Source organism: Choristoneura fumiferana, chromosome 23 (assembly GCF_025370935.1).
Source record: "Choristoneura fumiferana chromosome 23, NRCan_CFum_1, whole genome shotgun sequence".
NCBI lineage: Eukaryota > Metazoa > Arthropoda > Insecta > Lepidoptera > Tortricidae > Choristoneura > Choristoneura fumiferana.
The window spans coordinates 16989625-17005473 of NC_133494.1; the positions used below are offsets into that span (position 1 = coordinate 16989625).

General features: G+C 38.5%; 1 protein-coding gene and 1 non-coding gene across 2 annotated transcripts in view; one reads left to right on the forward strand and one right to left on the reverse strand.

Moving 5' to 3' along the window:
- The window catches only part of LOC141440825 (uncharacterized), a 972542-nt gene that overhangs the window by 737588 nt on the left and 219105 nt on the right, over positions 1–15849 (reverse strand). The window lies entirely within an intron of this gene.
- TRNAE-UUC (transfer RNA glutamic acid (anticodon UUC)) lies at positions 4657–4728 on the forward strand. The gene has a single exon. It is a non-coding gene; the product is annotated as a tRNA-Glu (tRNA).

The following is a 15849-nucleotide window of genomic DNA, read 5'->3' on the forward strand; positions in this document are numbered from 1 at the left end:
TTTTTTTGGTCGCTAAGATTTAAGCAAAAGCCGTCACTTCTAGGGATAAAGTCACTAAACTGGCAACATTGATAGCCGCCGCGGGCCCGTCGCGGGTCCGACCCGCGCCTCTTGTGAATACAAACGAACCGCGCGGCTCCCGCGGCGGACACGACCCGACCCGCGCCCGCTCTCTGTGTGTGTTGCCCTTAAAAGTCTGTAATGCCATACATTAACAGTATCATTAGTTCTTCCGAAGCTGCAATTACAATTGAAGGATTTAATCATCAAGATCCCATATAACATTACTGCATTAAAGATTTGACAAGTTTCAGTACTCTCAGTACTAAATAAAACAAATTCTAAAACGAAACCAACATCATATCCACTAGTACACGTAAATAAATGTCTGGAACACGTTTCTATTTGCTTGCAAACAGAGCCAGATGTTGCTCCCGGGGCGACACCCCCGTCGTTACTGTAACATGAACAGATCGGTTCTTGTTTCATGTACTTTTACACTTCAGCAAGCGGCAGAAGGGCTAGCAAGATTGCACTGACAATAACAATAGCGAAGTTTCAAGATATTTGTGCCATTGGCATGGTCGCTGTTCTAACAGTTTCAAACTTTTATTATTTTGTTTTTTTCCCTAAGCCCGTTTCATTGCAAAAAAAGGATAGGAAGGAAACGAGGAAGGAGGAAGGAAGGAGGAAGGAGTTCACAACTTAATTTACATCAAGTAGCCAAATTATTTATCGTCACTAACCGCAAACCGCAACGTCCGTCCGCCACATACAGGAAACGTATTCTGTATTGAGTTGAAAATGTAAACATGCAAAATTATTTGAAAAGGATGTAGTGTCCTTGGCAGTAACAAGTAAAACAACTATTCAGATTGGCACGTCCAAAAGGGAACGCCAGGCCAGGACCCTTCTCGCGACTCAATGGCTCTGAGGGACGTTTACCCTTCAGGGTGTGCTTTATTTAAAACTCCATGTACCGCAGGTCGTTAGTTCGCCGTTAAATATTTAACACCTCTCGCCTCGACCATCAATTGATCGACCACAACTTTGCCTCAACTATAATATTTTTACAGGGAACTATTTTGTATCAGGAACGCTTTTGAATTCCTGAAAAGTTTCAATCAATTGGTGACATACATTGAGGTTCCAAACAGGAAATAACACTCAAAAACTACTATACCCGAGTCATTTTTAAATATCATTTAAATAAGCAGTATGAATAAGAGCAAATGGGAATCCCAAAAGGGCTGACGTACTACTAAATCTTCGAGACCTTCTATCGTCAAATGTTTGCGTCCACACAATGCTGCTAGAAAGGCGTGTTTAATTTAATTACCAGCCCAAAGCGGGCTCACTTTCCCGCGGAACTTTCCACAAATCCGCTCACTGGGAACTTTTCTATCCACACGAGCTTTGCGGCGAAAGTATTCTACTCTGACCACGTTAATTAACACCACTTAGGGGATCCGAGCGTCGACAACTGTCCGATTTCTTGCTTCGTCATGATAGATTCAAATTCATTAGTCTGTTAAGTTTTCAACGTCGGACAATTACAACTGGCATTTGGCTATGCTATAGTGAGGCGAGACAAAATAATAGTCTGCCTCATCCCGAATTCAATTATGAAGGATTCGAATCCAATTTAAATTTATGACGCGGATCAAGATGGGTCATCCGACCGCGCAGACGGAAAGGTTTTTTGGTTCTTTAAAGCCAGATATAGCGATTATAACATCTCAACTGAATTCAATTTGAAATTATAAAGCTCATTCCCAAAAGAAACTAAAACCTTATTAATTTGTACAATACTGTCTTTCTACATTCTACAGAGCACTAGTATTTTCGTATTATCAACATTCTAGTGTCTTGGGTTTTTTGACGAACAATCGATACAATAATAAATACAAGAATCGGCCTTTGGACAATAATTAACACTGGTCTAAGAAAATATAACCAACTATCATTTCTGTGTTTTACCACAGTCCATCGATAAGAACAATCCTTTTAGAATAGAACAATAGAAACGATCTGGAAACAGGTTTTTGTATGCACGGCACCGAATTCCCGGACCATGCATCAGTTTAACGAGCTACCTGAGTCATTACTGGTGTTACTGGTCAAATTGGCCGTTAGATCACCGTCGTGAACTTTAAGTGAATTCGAAGGGGAGCGAGCGAAGGTCGCTGGCTCAAGTTAAATAATTATATTGCTGTTCAACTACCAAATGTGCAAAAAAAGCCCCTGCGCTATTTATGGTCTTGCAAAACGGGGCGAACGGCTACTAAAACTACGAGTAGGTTAGGTACGTATCTATTATCTATCTTGTATTTGAGTTTTGATAGCTTTTCCCTACGACAAACTGGTGTATAGAGATCTTGCCGGAAGTGTGAACAGTCAGCAATTAGCTATACTAGTATCTGGGCGACCGAGCTTTGCTCGGGCTAAAACTCGGTAAAGCGTTTTCCCTGAAATAAGACCAAGCTATATAGATTTGTCATCCCCGAAAACCTCCACATACCAAATTTACGTATACTAACACAGGCAGGATCTATATATGTATATTAGCGTTGCCAGGTCACCAAACGTAATAGCCGGACAGACCAGCCAGTTTGGCCGGACTTTTGGGCAAAAAGGCCGGACTCCCCATCATTATAATTGGTAGCTGTATGTACTTCCCAGAGTTATAAAGCGTGAAGAAGTCACAGGCAGGCAGACCGACAGACAGATCTGTCTGTCTGTCGGTCTGCAGACCGAGTTACTTTTGTTGTGTCTTAGTATACCTAACCTATATGACAAAAAATTGTAAGTAATGTCTACGGTTAATTATTATCATTTTTATTTTTATGAACTTATAGTCACTATGGTCAGTTGTATAAAGCCTATCAAAAGCCGGATAGGCCGGACACCGTTTAATTTGGCCGGACAAGCATTGAAAAAGCCTAACTACGTCCGGCTTTATCCGGACGCCTGGCAACCCTATGTATATCTATTGCTCGTTTCTTGAGCGAGAAAATAGTAGCAAGTAGATAGCTAATCGCTTTCTAGCCGGCAGTGGGACAAGTACCTAATAGGCATAACACGGGTGACGGGAAGGTGATCGGAATGGTAAAGCCAAATTTTCCTGAAGCGACCCAAAGACCATTTACGTAACACGTTATCGTCATAGTAACTAACGGGACTGCAAGTGGCTGACGAATTCTAATTGCCGTGCTATATGGCAATGACACAGCATGGCGAGACGCGTGCGGTCAACGCATAGGAAATCCCAGACGACGAATTTTTTCAAACACATCTAGTCTCTTGCTGCGTAATGAAATGAGCTGTTAATTTGAAAAGGCCTTGGTTGATGCATAAATTGGAAAAATCTTACCTACCTTCCGCGAGCATGTGTGTGTGTGTGTGTGTGTGTGTATCTCCGTAAAAACTATCAGCTGAACGGAACTCTATTCGAGCTACTTTATTTGATCAACAAAGAATCTTGTTTACGAGAAACATCCAAACAAAAAAAGACGTGCGCAACAATGGAGCGCAAAGTATGTCAGTGAGGGAAATGTCAATAACAGTGCGGAACCGTGTCAGGCCGCCGCGGCCCGCATTCCCCAAGGGGTGGCTGGTGCCCTCGCCAAAACTGCGTGGGGGATAGGTATGTACCCATACTTGTGGTTCGTTCATTACATTTTTGTTCGAACAGTCATAAACTTACCTGATGAAAGCGGGCTTCATGGCTACACCGTAACCCTTCTTCATGACCCATTTTTGAAATCAACTCTAAAAATATCATTGGAAAATGGTGAATAATTCCGTTGAAAACGAAATAACAGTAAAGTTGGTAGTAGAAAATTAAAGCTCTATTTATTCTCGTCAACTAGTTAGTCAAAAAAACTGATTTCAGCTGTACTTTGTAGCAACACCGTGTATTTCTATTTTACCATTTTCGAAAGGTATTTTCGAAGTGACACATCCGTATATTTTACAGGTCAAGTAGTCTTAAAAAATTGAAGAAGTTAGTTGTAAATTGTTTAACTTAACCAATATTAGGTATGGAAACAATGGATTTCGAAAATACAAACTGAGACATGGATGCACAGAAAACCAGAAAAAGAGACCAGCACTGGGAATTGAACCCAGGTTTTCAGCAATCCGTGCTGCGTGCTTTAACCCCTACACCACTGCTGGACAGGAATCTAGACACGAATTTTGTAGTGAGTTTGTGTTTGAGTGGTGTAGGGGTTAAAGCACGCAGCACGGATTGCTGAGGACCTGGGTTCGATTCCCAATGCTGGTCTCTTTTTCTGGTTTTTCTGTGCATCCATGTCTCAGTTTGTATTTTCGATATGGTTTCACGGGATACCCGTAAAAATAACAAATTTGGAGTTGAAATAAAAAATACAAAAAGACTCCAAAAAAACAATCATACAATGGATTTGTTGATAACCGTTTATAGAGATTAATAGCTAAACAAAGAATTTAATTACGTATCGGTGACCTTCATTGGATAAGAGTATACTTTACGAAACTCAATTTTATTGTTGAATAATACGTTATTTATACAACTGCACTCAATTATCTGATTCAATAAATAAATTACGCATCATAATCCTCGTCTCGTGTTAAAGTAACCTTCACATAGTTTGTTTCGACCTCAATCACAACTCCCGTATGGTCTAGTGGCTAGGATACCTGGCTTTCACCCAGGAGGCTCGGGTTCGATTCCCGGTACGGGAAATCTTTTTACCTTTTTTATATTTATTTTTGCACTGGCATTTCGTTTATGAAATATTGTCATGATCGCATCTCACGGGCCGTTGGTCCCGTTTTCCGCTTCCCTTCATATTTTTTCCATCCTGCGTCGCCTCACCGATATTAGCGATATCATTGAAGTGAAAAATAATATTACATGTGGCTAGATCGAAGGTAAAAATATACACAATTACGAGTAGGTATGCCTTTTCACTATACGTGTGGAAAATAACAAAATGTTATTAATGTTTGTTTTAATGGGTCGAGTAGCATGCGGGGATACTTTTAGGTTAAGGCGGGATTTTTATAAAAGTTCATTAACCCCATCATTAGAAAGCAGGTCTCACGAACTTTTATAGAACCCGCATATAGTTAGTAAGTTAACTTAATTTTTAGAGTAGGTACCCTTCTTGTGTAATATGCATTATATACCTACCTAATTGTTGGCAATAAACGCATTTTCTTTCTTTCTTTCTTTCTTTCTTTATTATTGATAAACAACATAAACATTGACGGTTTTGAAAAGCTTATCTACCTACAGATATTGACATTATTAAATTTTCCTCAACACACGCATAACATTGATGCTGTCGCAAACGCAAAACTGTTGTATTTTTCTTCTACAATTTAAATTCAAATTTTCATTACAACACCTTATAAACGTGAAATAATATTTAGCGTCAGCCCGTAGGCGTTGGCTAGACCAAGCAAAACCCATTTCCAAGGACCTCCAGTACTTTCGCACTGACCAAACTGGTCTCGAACCGGGCTCTACTTGCAAACATTTGCAGCATATCAACAGAGGAAAACGTATCCTACAGCCAGCAGCATACCACTAAAAATCAATCGGCTTCCAATAAGCACGTTATAAACGCAGATGACTCACCGCGTTGCTGATGCATACATTAACTTGAAAATGGGCTTTAACATGCAGCTACGGAAGATTTAAACACCGCTTTCTCAGAGAAGAAAGGTGGTCGAAGTTGCTTGAAGACGGCTAAACTAGTTCGATAGAACGACATATGCTCCAATGACCGAGATCATTTGATGAGTCTTAAAGCGCTTGCAGTTCTACGCGTCATTTTAGAACCAATGACCCATTTGCAGTAACGGATTGCTTTACCTTACAACAACGAAGCAAACTGCGCCGAGACGACCCGCCTGTCTGAGTGTGCAGTTTGTTTATTTTTCACAAACAGCACCCTGCGGGGTGGACGAGTGGCTGTAAATAAACTGCGCCGGAGTTGTGCAAGTACACGACCCAATTGCGCGGCTGCTGAACTATGGATTTATTGGCGCCATACATCACGACAATGGTGTTGCAACAAGAAAGCGTGCTTATGTCGAAGACTTGCGAAGTTGCGACTGATGTTAGGAGTTTAAAACTTATTTGTGAATTGCACTAATCGATGATGGAAGTTAATAGTAATAAATGATGTATCGCAAAAGACATACGAATAGAAGAAAGCTTTGTAGCTTTTCGGCAATGTTAAAGTCTAGCAGGCAGCAAAACGCTTCTTTTCATGACTTGAGTAAGTTACCACGGAGCTGAGATTCTGTGATAAAAGCAGGAAGGGAATTGCAAAACAGTTAACAAAACTGAAAATAGACTTATGAACAAACATTTATAACAATCGAAACGAAAGCGAACGTCTCCGTCTATTATTTTCTGTGACCTACATTATTTTCGTCATAAGATACATAGATGTGGAACCCTTGAGTTATGTTGGGAAGAGCATTTGCGTCCAGCTGGAGCAGCTAAACAAACGATTTGTCATCGGTCGCTCCCCGTGCCTGCGCCTACACACCGGGCATTAGCGAAGCGCGACACTAGAGACCACTAGAGCTGACGAAAGGTTTGGAAGTACATATAATTACGTTATAGGTTTTCAAAAGTTCAGAGAAAACATGCGATGGTGACAAATAGACGACGTGACTCAAAAAGCATTAGTTTCCATTGGTGAATATCATCTAGTGTAATCTAATTAAACCCATTAAAAAAATGTGCGCTCATTGATAAGGAGAGGCGAAAAAGTAGCGACGATTGTGGAAGGAAAATTATCATGTTGAAACCGCCAACAAATTTTAAATATTAGCGATATACTCGTACTATCAAACCAGGAAAATAATAAACCAATGGACACAGTGATAAAAAAGACAGAAGTTATTTCCATACTTTTGTTGTGTTGCGTGATAACAAAACATTATTGTAGGTGTTATAAGGTTATCGCTGCTGCGATAGTAGTTCATTCCATTTATTGTTGTGATTTGCTCCTCTGTGCAAATGAGGTAAATCTTTTCTAAATTATTGAGTAAATAAATCCAATCAGCTCGCTAATCTTTGACCTATATTTGCCCAAATGAATGTTGTTTAACAAAACAATTATGATAAAGATGTATCTAGTCGCAACATCTTGAAAACAATGGAACTAACCTTTGCTCCCCTTACAAGTTCCTTATTTCTTAGCTTGAAAGTAAACTTTAGCGAAAATCTTAGTAATTCCATTAATGTTCTGGCGAAGGAACCAATAAAATCCACAAAACTCATAATAGGTGTTCCACATACAGTAATCAAATCAATTAACCCATAGCCAATGAAGTCAATCGAAGCCCTAGTCTCGCTGCGATGGCCACGTGCGACAATATCGCTCCCTCAGTCAATCCCAACAGTGCCAATGCAGTAAGAATGAGTTCCCCAGTACCAGTCAGGTTAGCGCAATTGATTCGACCTCAGCTCCCCTCGGCTGGCGCTGGATGAATAGTTTAGGTACTCCGCAGCACGGCATGCGGCACAATGAGCGCGGAATACTTTACGGTATCTATAAAGCCGTTATGTTTTGGTGGACATATTTTAGACGGAGAGTAACTCGGTAACCTACATGTACATTTCTTATTGAAACAAACTAAAGGCGACAACATATTTTTTTGGAATTCTAACTCAAATGCCTATTCTTGTTTTTATATCGTTGTTTGCCTATCGAAGTTGCAAAAATGGTTCTGTCGAAATATCTGTTTTTGCCATTCACTAGGTGTATGGACATTAAAGCAATTACTGGCACTTGAGGTATCCCATCTTAGGCCTCTAGGTTGGCAACGCATCTGCAATCCCCCTGGTGTTGCAGGTGTCTATGGTAGGTGGTGATCTCTTATCATCAGGAGACCCACTTGCTCGTTTGCCATCCAGATGATTAAAAAAAAAACCTGCTCCGATCACAATTTGTAATTATTTAAGAATATTAACTTATTTGAACGAATTTGAATCGTGAAAGGAAGATGAGAAAAATAAGTATTTAAGATTGTTGTAGCCTTGAGGTTTGCACTATTGAGTTTTTCGAAATTTATTTACATGAGCATTACGGTAAAAGAAAACAACGCGAGGAAACCACACACTTGCAAAGAAATCAAATCGATGGCAGCAAAGTAGATACGGACATCTACATTTTTTCAAAAATGCTTTTTTTACAAAAAATAACTTATTTCAACCATATCTATAAGTCTGTTAAAAAAATATTTCAAATTTCAAAATAATGAAGAAAATTTGGCACGTAAAAGAAAACATCTACACTAGCTTTTGAAAAAACATCGCAGTAGAAACGGACATTTGAATTTATCCGCTTTTACTTCGGAGCTTTGACAGGATGCTTGTGACGTCAATAAAGTCACATGCCACTTGTCCGTTTATACGTCATACTTTTTGCATATGTCTCAATCTACAAATTTTTTATTTCTAATTTCTATGAGGAAATTATTTGTTTTTTCTTAAAATATTTAAACAAATAAATATATTACTTAACATTGGTTTGATACACTTGTTTGTTTTTTTTCTTTAGACAGCAAATTAATTAAAATGCTTAACCTAAGTTGTTTCATTACAACGCATAAACGGATATCAGGCAGATGTCTTCCTCTACGTTTAAGCTCTTTCAAAGTAAAAAAAGACATCTACAATTTTTCATTAAAATAATGTTACAGAAATAAAATCTGTTGAACAATCACCAAAGAACATTATTTTAATGCATCATAGAAAATTTCATGGTAATCAGTCCATTAATCTCAAATAAGTCATTATTTTTTACTAAATACGCTCTCCTGTAAAATAGCTATTTTGTAGATGTCTTCTTTTACTTTGCTGCCATCGAAATAGTGTTTGAAGTTTTCAATTTGCAATGGGCCTCTGCAATTGAAGCACTCTCATTCTAAGACGAGGTCCGTGATCTGCAGTGGGACTTATAGGTATGTACCATCAGCCAAATATGTGGTCTACCACCCTAAAGTTGATAATCGTTTGCATGTCATAAAACAATAATGCCAATAGACGTGTCTGTCAACTTGAAAGTTCGACTTTAGCGACATATGCATTTGATAAGAACTTGTTTAAAAATTGATAAACCACTTATTTGGCTGACATATAGGCAGAAACGAAAGCGGTAAGAAATTAGATATTTAGAGCGCACGAGAAACGAAACGTTTTAATTCAAGACAATCCTTGGCCTTGTTCAGTCAGACTCGCCCTTCGTCCGTCAGTCATGACGTCACAGATTCCCGAAAAATGCAGAACGCAGTGCACCGATCACGAAAGGGGTCAAGTAGGAGCGGAGGCACCGCAATGCAGGTGCGACCCAGATCCGGCCCGGCCTAAGCCCTTCGACTTGCTATCTATAGTTTAGGTACCCAATACCACCCATGGCTCTATTGCTGTTAGACAAACTTTTCAACTTCAGTCATCTTTAAAACATCATTAAGAAATTGCGCTATCAGTCCATTTGAATAACAGCAATCAGACGCTTGGTTTACATTGTTTTTTTACGCTCTAGCCTAGTTGCCGTAGGTAGGTATACTCGTACATTCGACCAGAGATCGACACGATAGCGTACTAGCCGGCCGTTGTTTAGTTGTTTACCAAGCAGAACTGTTTGTTTAGATTTTTCTATTTGATCAACAAGATAGAATATTTTATGTTGCATAAGTGAACGATGTTCTGTAGAAACTTTTTGACCTGCAGTCTAGTTATAACCTCGTCTCTAAAAACAGTAGACGAATCCTTTTTAATTTGATTACGTTACATCGTAAAAAACGAACCAACCGCAGTTACGTGCGCGTGCACCGAAGCCACTGACCTGTTCTAACTCAATGTAATTAGGTCAGCTCAGCACTCGGCTCTTCTCAAAAAACTCGCGGGCCCTTACAGCAGCGAACTCAGTCGTTAATGCAGTTCAACCACGAACATGTGCGTTCATTAACTCAGCGTGTGGTAATATGTGTCACCGACTAATGAACACTGCGCCCGCTGTCGCGGACGCGTCAATTCATGAAGTTGAAGTAAACGACTCGATAGTGAAAATATTTAAGTAGTTAAAACGCCGACACATCATCCTCGTTGAGAGAGAAAACGATGTCAACAAAATAAGAAGTTCACATGATAAGAACATCGATAAAACCAATCTAAAACCAACTCTTCAAACCACGAAAAAGATGTTACAACTATGACGTTACAGCGCGAATTTTACACTGACGGACGCGCTGAAAAACGCTTTCCTTTACGCAGCTCCTGAAAAAGTACTAGGCGAGCATGAGTGGCGAGCAGTCATTGTTATCAGTGACGGCGTCGGAGGGCGGGGGGAAGTGCGCGGGGCGGGGGCGGGCGGCCTTATCGTGACGTCGCGCCGCATCTGTGTTAACTACAGTCGATATCTTATCGCCGACGTCGCGAGTGAAACGATTCTTGTCACAACACGCACTACAGCTGGCCTATGGGAGCCTGGTATACACTATGAAATTTCCTCAAATTTCAGTGGAATTTACTGGATTTTAGGTAAATTAGGTGAAATTTCAATAAACTTATAATTGTATTGAATTCAAAACACATTCCAACATTTTCTATTCATACATCACTTTACATTCACATTGTGTGTGTCTGTAACATAACTTATACATATAATAAAAATAATATAACATCATAATCATAATAAATTACACGACTGAAAACAAACAAAACAATACAATGTAGGGGGCTATTATCAATCAGCACGCCAATTAACTGCCATTGAAGAGTTCACGCTTCGTGCACACGGCGCCCTTCTGGACACTAAACTTTACGCTGTATTTTGGCTACCGAATATTTTCACAGGTGTTTAACAGCAAAAGGGAACGCGACCAAAAACAGGAGCTATAAATAGACGAGCAGTAGAGAACGCCATTATGCGTTTCCGCTGAGCTGAGCGTAGTGTAAAATATTTGTAGATTGTTTCGATTCAGGGTTACCAAGTGGTTATACGCAACGCAACGCAACGTCGCTAGAATTGATTGAAAATAACCATGAATAACTCAACTAACTCGTCGTTAAACGCGAGTTGAGGAAACATTCCCATCTACTAATTAATGTTTGACGCATTTTCATTGCAATGTTTGTCAAAGTTTTATGATTTATTATTTATTTATTTATTTATTCAAATGCAATTCACATGTCAAAAGTACAGTACAGCACTAACACTAACATTATGAAACCCGGAAGGGCGCAGCATTTTTAAGAGAGAGAGAGTTTCCAAAACAATAAATTGGTATCTATATATATTGGTATTATGGAACAATACGCAACGGAGCAACAAAAAGGGTAATTACCGCTTAATGTGAAGGTGAACAAACAGCGATAAAGCAGCGGTGGGCTGCAAACATCCGGCGGCCGGTTACGGTCACGGTGGTATTTGTCTCTGACAATCACAGCATGCAAAGAAACATAATTAAGACTAGCGAGCCAATGTCTGAGACGGGTTGTATTAGTTGTAGGGGCGGATCATCAAACGGCGACATCCTGCGCGCCACACACGGCAGCGGTTTAATGGCTCAATTCCGTCGGTGGCTAGATGAGCTCTGAATACAGCAGATGCTGGGCCGGAAGCCTGATAAGACGGGCAGCGACCCGCGCTCGCTGCACGCGTCAGTTAACACCCGACAATCATCCACATACACTACACTAAATACATCTGGGAATCCTTGTCGCTCGGCTCGATACTTTAATTCTATCAACAATCAACGACTTAAGTATAGACAAATACTGAGTGCATCATTAAAATTGCGATGTTTAGTATTCAGTATTTTAGTCTGTTAAGTGGTATTTACTGTCGATAAACACCGACTGTTTCTTTGACTGCGATAACGGCTGAATCCTCATTTTATAGCTAACTATAAACGTAAAGTCGCGCGGAACACAAGATAAATAGCATACCGCCGGAGGAATTAAAACATCACTGACAAGATAATGTATGCATTGAATCACTTATTAAACACTAGCTTTTGCCCGCGACTTCGTCCGCGTGGAATAGTAATTTTGGGAAGTATTTAATTTATTTAGGATACCTATTCTGCCAATAATAGTACATAGAAACTTCTACGGTTTACCGAAAATAACCTATTTTAATACATTGCTATAAATATAAACTATTTTTTTTGTTCTTCCATCCATCCATCCACCCGATGTTCTTTGGTAAAACATAAATATTTTGCGGGTAGCTACAATTTAGCAATACGACGTGTATTCTACCCTGCCAACACAAAAGGACTAATTCTTCATAGTGAACTCTTCACCACCTTACGTCCTTTATTGTAAGTTAGGAGGGTAGGATTATAATTAAGACGGCATTTTTACTAAGCATAGCTACACATATTTCCGATAAATATACTTATATAATAGTAATTTCTTTGGAATTCCTTAAGAACTTTCATCCCCATATTTTCAAGTAAATAGGTTGAAATTTGAAAAGCGCCGGAGCAAATGTTTTTTAGGGTTCCGTACCTAAAAAGGAAAAAATGGAACTCTTATAGGATTACCGTCCGTCTATCAAATCTCTAAGTCAAGGCAATCAAAAGCTACAGTCATTTAAAAGGTGTTTCCAAACCAATTGCCTTAACAGAAAAGTTATAGGTACTTCCGGCTGTCCTAGAAACTTGGAATTTTGCATAAAGGTAGCTCTTATAGCACAATTAATAAGAAAAATCTGAAAATCATAATTTTTCATGTCTGACTGTCTATGTGAATACGCCATCTAAAATGACCCACATTGAGTACATTTTGCCTATGAGCTTAGAAGGCTCTACTAACACTGCATCATCCCTCTGCTAACATTCCTCGCAGGTAAAATTTTCAAAAACGCTTGAACAAATATCTTTTTATTTCTTATAAGTAGCCCAATGCCAAGTTTCATAAAAAACTGTCGAATTATCTTCGACAATGACGATCTTCCATATAAAGTTTCATCCCCTGTTTCACCCCCTCACAGGAAGAATTTTAAAACGCGCGTTATAATATCTGTTTATCTCTTATCACGTACCCAAATGCCAAGTTTCATAAAGAACCATAGATTTATCTTCGACAATGACGATCTTCCATATAAACATTCATCCCCTATTTCACCCCCTCACACGAATAATTTTAAAAAACGTGCGAACAAATATCTATTTATCTCTTTCATGTGCCGGAATGGCAAAGTTTAATAAAGATTCATCGATTTATCTTCGATAATGACGACCTTCCACATAAACTTTATCCCTTATTTCATCCCTCACAGGTCGAATTGTCAAAAAAGCTCAAACAAATATAGACTTATTTCTTATTAAGTGCCTAAATGCCAAGTTTCATGTTTTATCTTTGACAGCGACGAACTTCTACCATATAAACTTTCATCCTCTATTTAACCCCTTAAAGCCTCTTTTTCGCGATAAAAGGTAGCCTATGTTCTTTCCAAGGTCTATTCTATCTCTGTACCAAATTTCATCAAAATCGGTTCAGCGGTTTAGACGTGAAAGCGTAACAGACAGACAGACAGACAGACAGACAGACAGACAGTTACTTTCGCATTTATAATATTATATAGTAATAGTATATAGTAATATAGTAATATATAGTATATAGTATGGATTTCTTATTAAGTGCCTAAATGCCAGTTTCATAGTTTTATCTTTGACAGCGACGAACTTCTAAAATTTAAACTTTCATCCCCTATTTTAACCCCTTAAAGCCTCTTTTTCGCGATAAAAGGTAGCCTATGTTCTTTCCCAAGGTCTATTCTATCTCTGTACCAAATTTCATCAAAATTGGTTCAGCGGTTTAGATGTGAAAGCGTAACAGACAGACAGACAGACAGACAGACAGACAGAGTTACTTTCGCATTTATAATATTACTAGCTTTTGCCCGCGACTTCGTCCGCGTGGAATAGTAACTTTGGAAGTATTTAATTTATTTATGGTACCTATTCTGCCAATAATAGCACATAAAAACTTCTACGTTTACTGAAAATAACCTATTTTAATACATTGCTTTATATCTAAACTATTTTTTTTTGTTTTTCCATTCTTTGGTAAAATATAAGTATTCTACCCTGCCAACACAAAAGGACTAATTCTTCATAGTGAGCTCTTGAAATCTTACGTCCTTTATTGTAAGTTAGATGGGTAGGATTATAATTAAGACGGCATTCTTAGTAAGCATTGCTACACATATTTACGATAAATACTATAGTAAATTGTTTGAATTTGTAGGTATGAAAAATGTCGAAATTTGAAAAGAGCCGGAACAAATGTTTTTTAGGGTTCCGTACCTCAAAAAAAATGGAACTTATAGGATGACTTTGCTGTCCGTCCGTACGTCTGTCTGTCAAGACCCTTTATCCCGTAAACGTGCGGAGTATTTATCGAGTTGAAATTAAAACCCTAAACTCAAAAAAAGTTATAGGGTACTTCCGGCTGTCCTAGAAACTTGAAATTTTGTATAAAGGAAGCTCTTATAGCAAATTTTATTCCCTTTATAGCAAAATAAGTAAGAAAAATCTAAAAATCATAATTTTCATGCCTGACTGTCTATGTTAATAAGCCATGTAAAATGACCCCACATTGCGTACATTTTGCTTATGAGCTTGGCTCTGCTAACACTTGATATTCATAAATACCTATGCACGGAACCCTTGATGCGCGAGTTCGAGTCGATTTTAACCGTTTTTTTTTTCTTATCGAATACCTAAACACAAAGATTCATCGATTTATCTGTGATAATGACGACGTTCCATATAATTTTTCATCCTATTTCATCCCCTCGCAGGTAAAATTTTCAAAACCCTGAACAACATCTATTTATTTTTCAAAGTGCCCAAATCCAATTTCATAAAGAACCATCGATTTATCTTCTACAATGTCGACCTTCATATAAATTTCTCCCCCTATTTCACCCCCACAGGAAGAATTTAAAAAATGTGCGAAAATATATATATTTATCTCTTATCACGCGCCCAAATGCCAAGTTTCATAAAGAACCATCGATTTATCTTCGAAAATGACGATCTTACATATATAAACTTTCATCCCCTATTTCACCCCCAAACAGGAAGAATTTAAAAAAACGCTCGAACAATTATTATCTCTTAAAACGTGCCCAAATACCAAGTTTCATAAAGAAACATCGATTATTATCGACCTTCCATATGAGCTTTCATCCCCTATTTCTTCCCCTCACAGGTCGAATTTTCAAAAAAGCTAAAACACATACCGACTTATTTCTTATTAAGTGCCTAAATGCCAAGTTTCATGGTTTTATTTCCGACAGCGACGAACTTCCACCATATAAACTTTCACCCCCTATTTCAACCCCTTAAAGCCTTTTTTCGCGATAAAAGATAGCCCTATTTCTTTCCCATGGTCTATTCTATCTCTGTACCAAATTTCATCCAAATCGATCAGCGGTTTTTGCGTGAAAGCGTAACAGACAGACAGACAGACAGACAGACAGACAGAGTTACTTTCGCATTTATAATATTAGTATGGATATAGTATATATAGTATATAGTATGGATTTCTTATTAAGTGCCTAAATGCCAAGTTTCATAGTTTTATCTTTGACAGCGACGAACTTCTAAAATTTAAACTTTCATCCCCTATTTTAACCCCTTAAAGCCTCTTTTTCGCGATAAAAGGTAGCCTATGTTCTTTCCCAAGGTCTATTCTATCTCTGTACCAAATTTCATCAAAATCGGTTCAGCGGTTTAGACGTGAAAGCGTAACAGACAGACAGACAGACAGACAGACAGACAGAGTTACTTTCGCATTTATAATATTAGTATGGA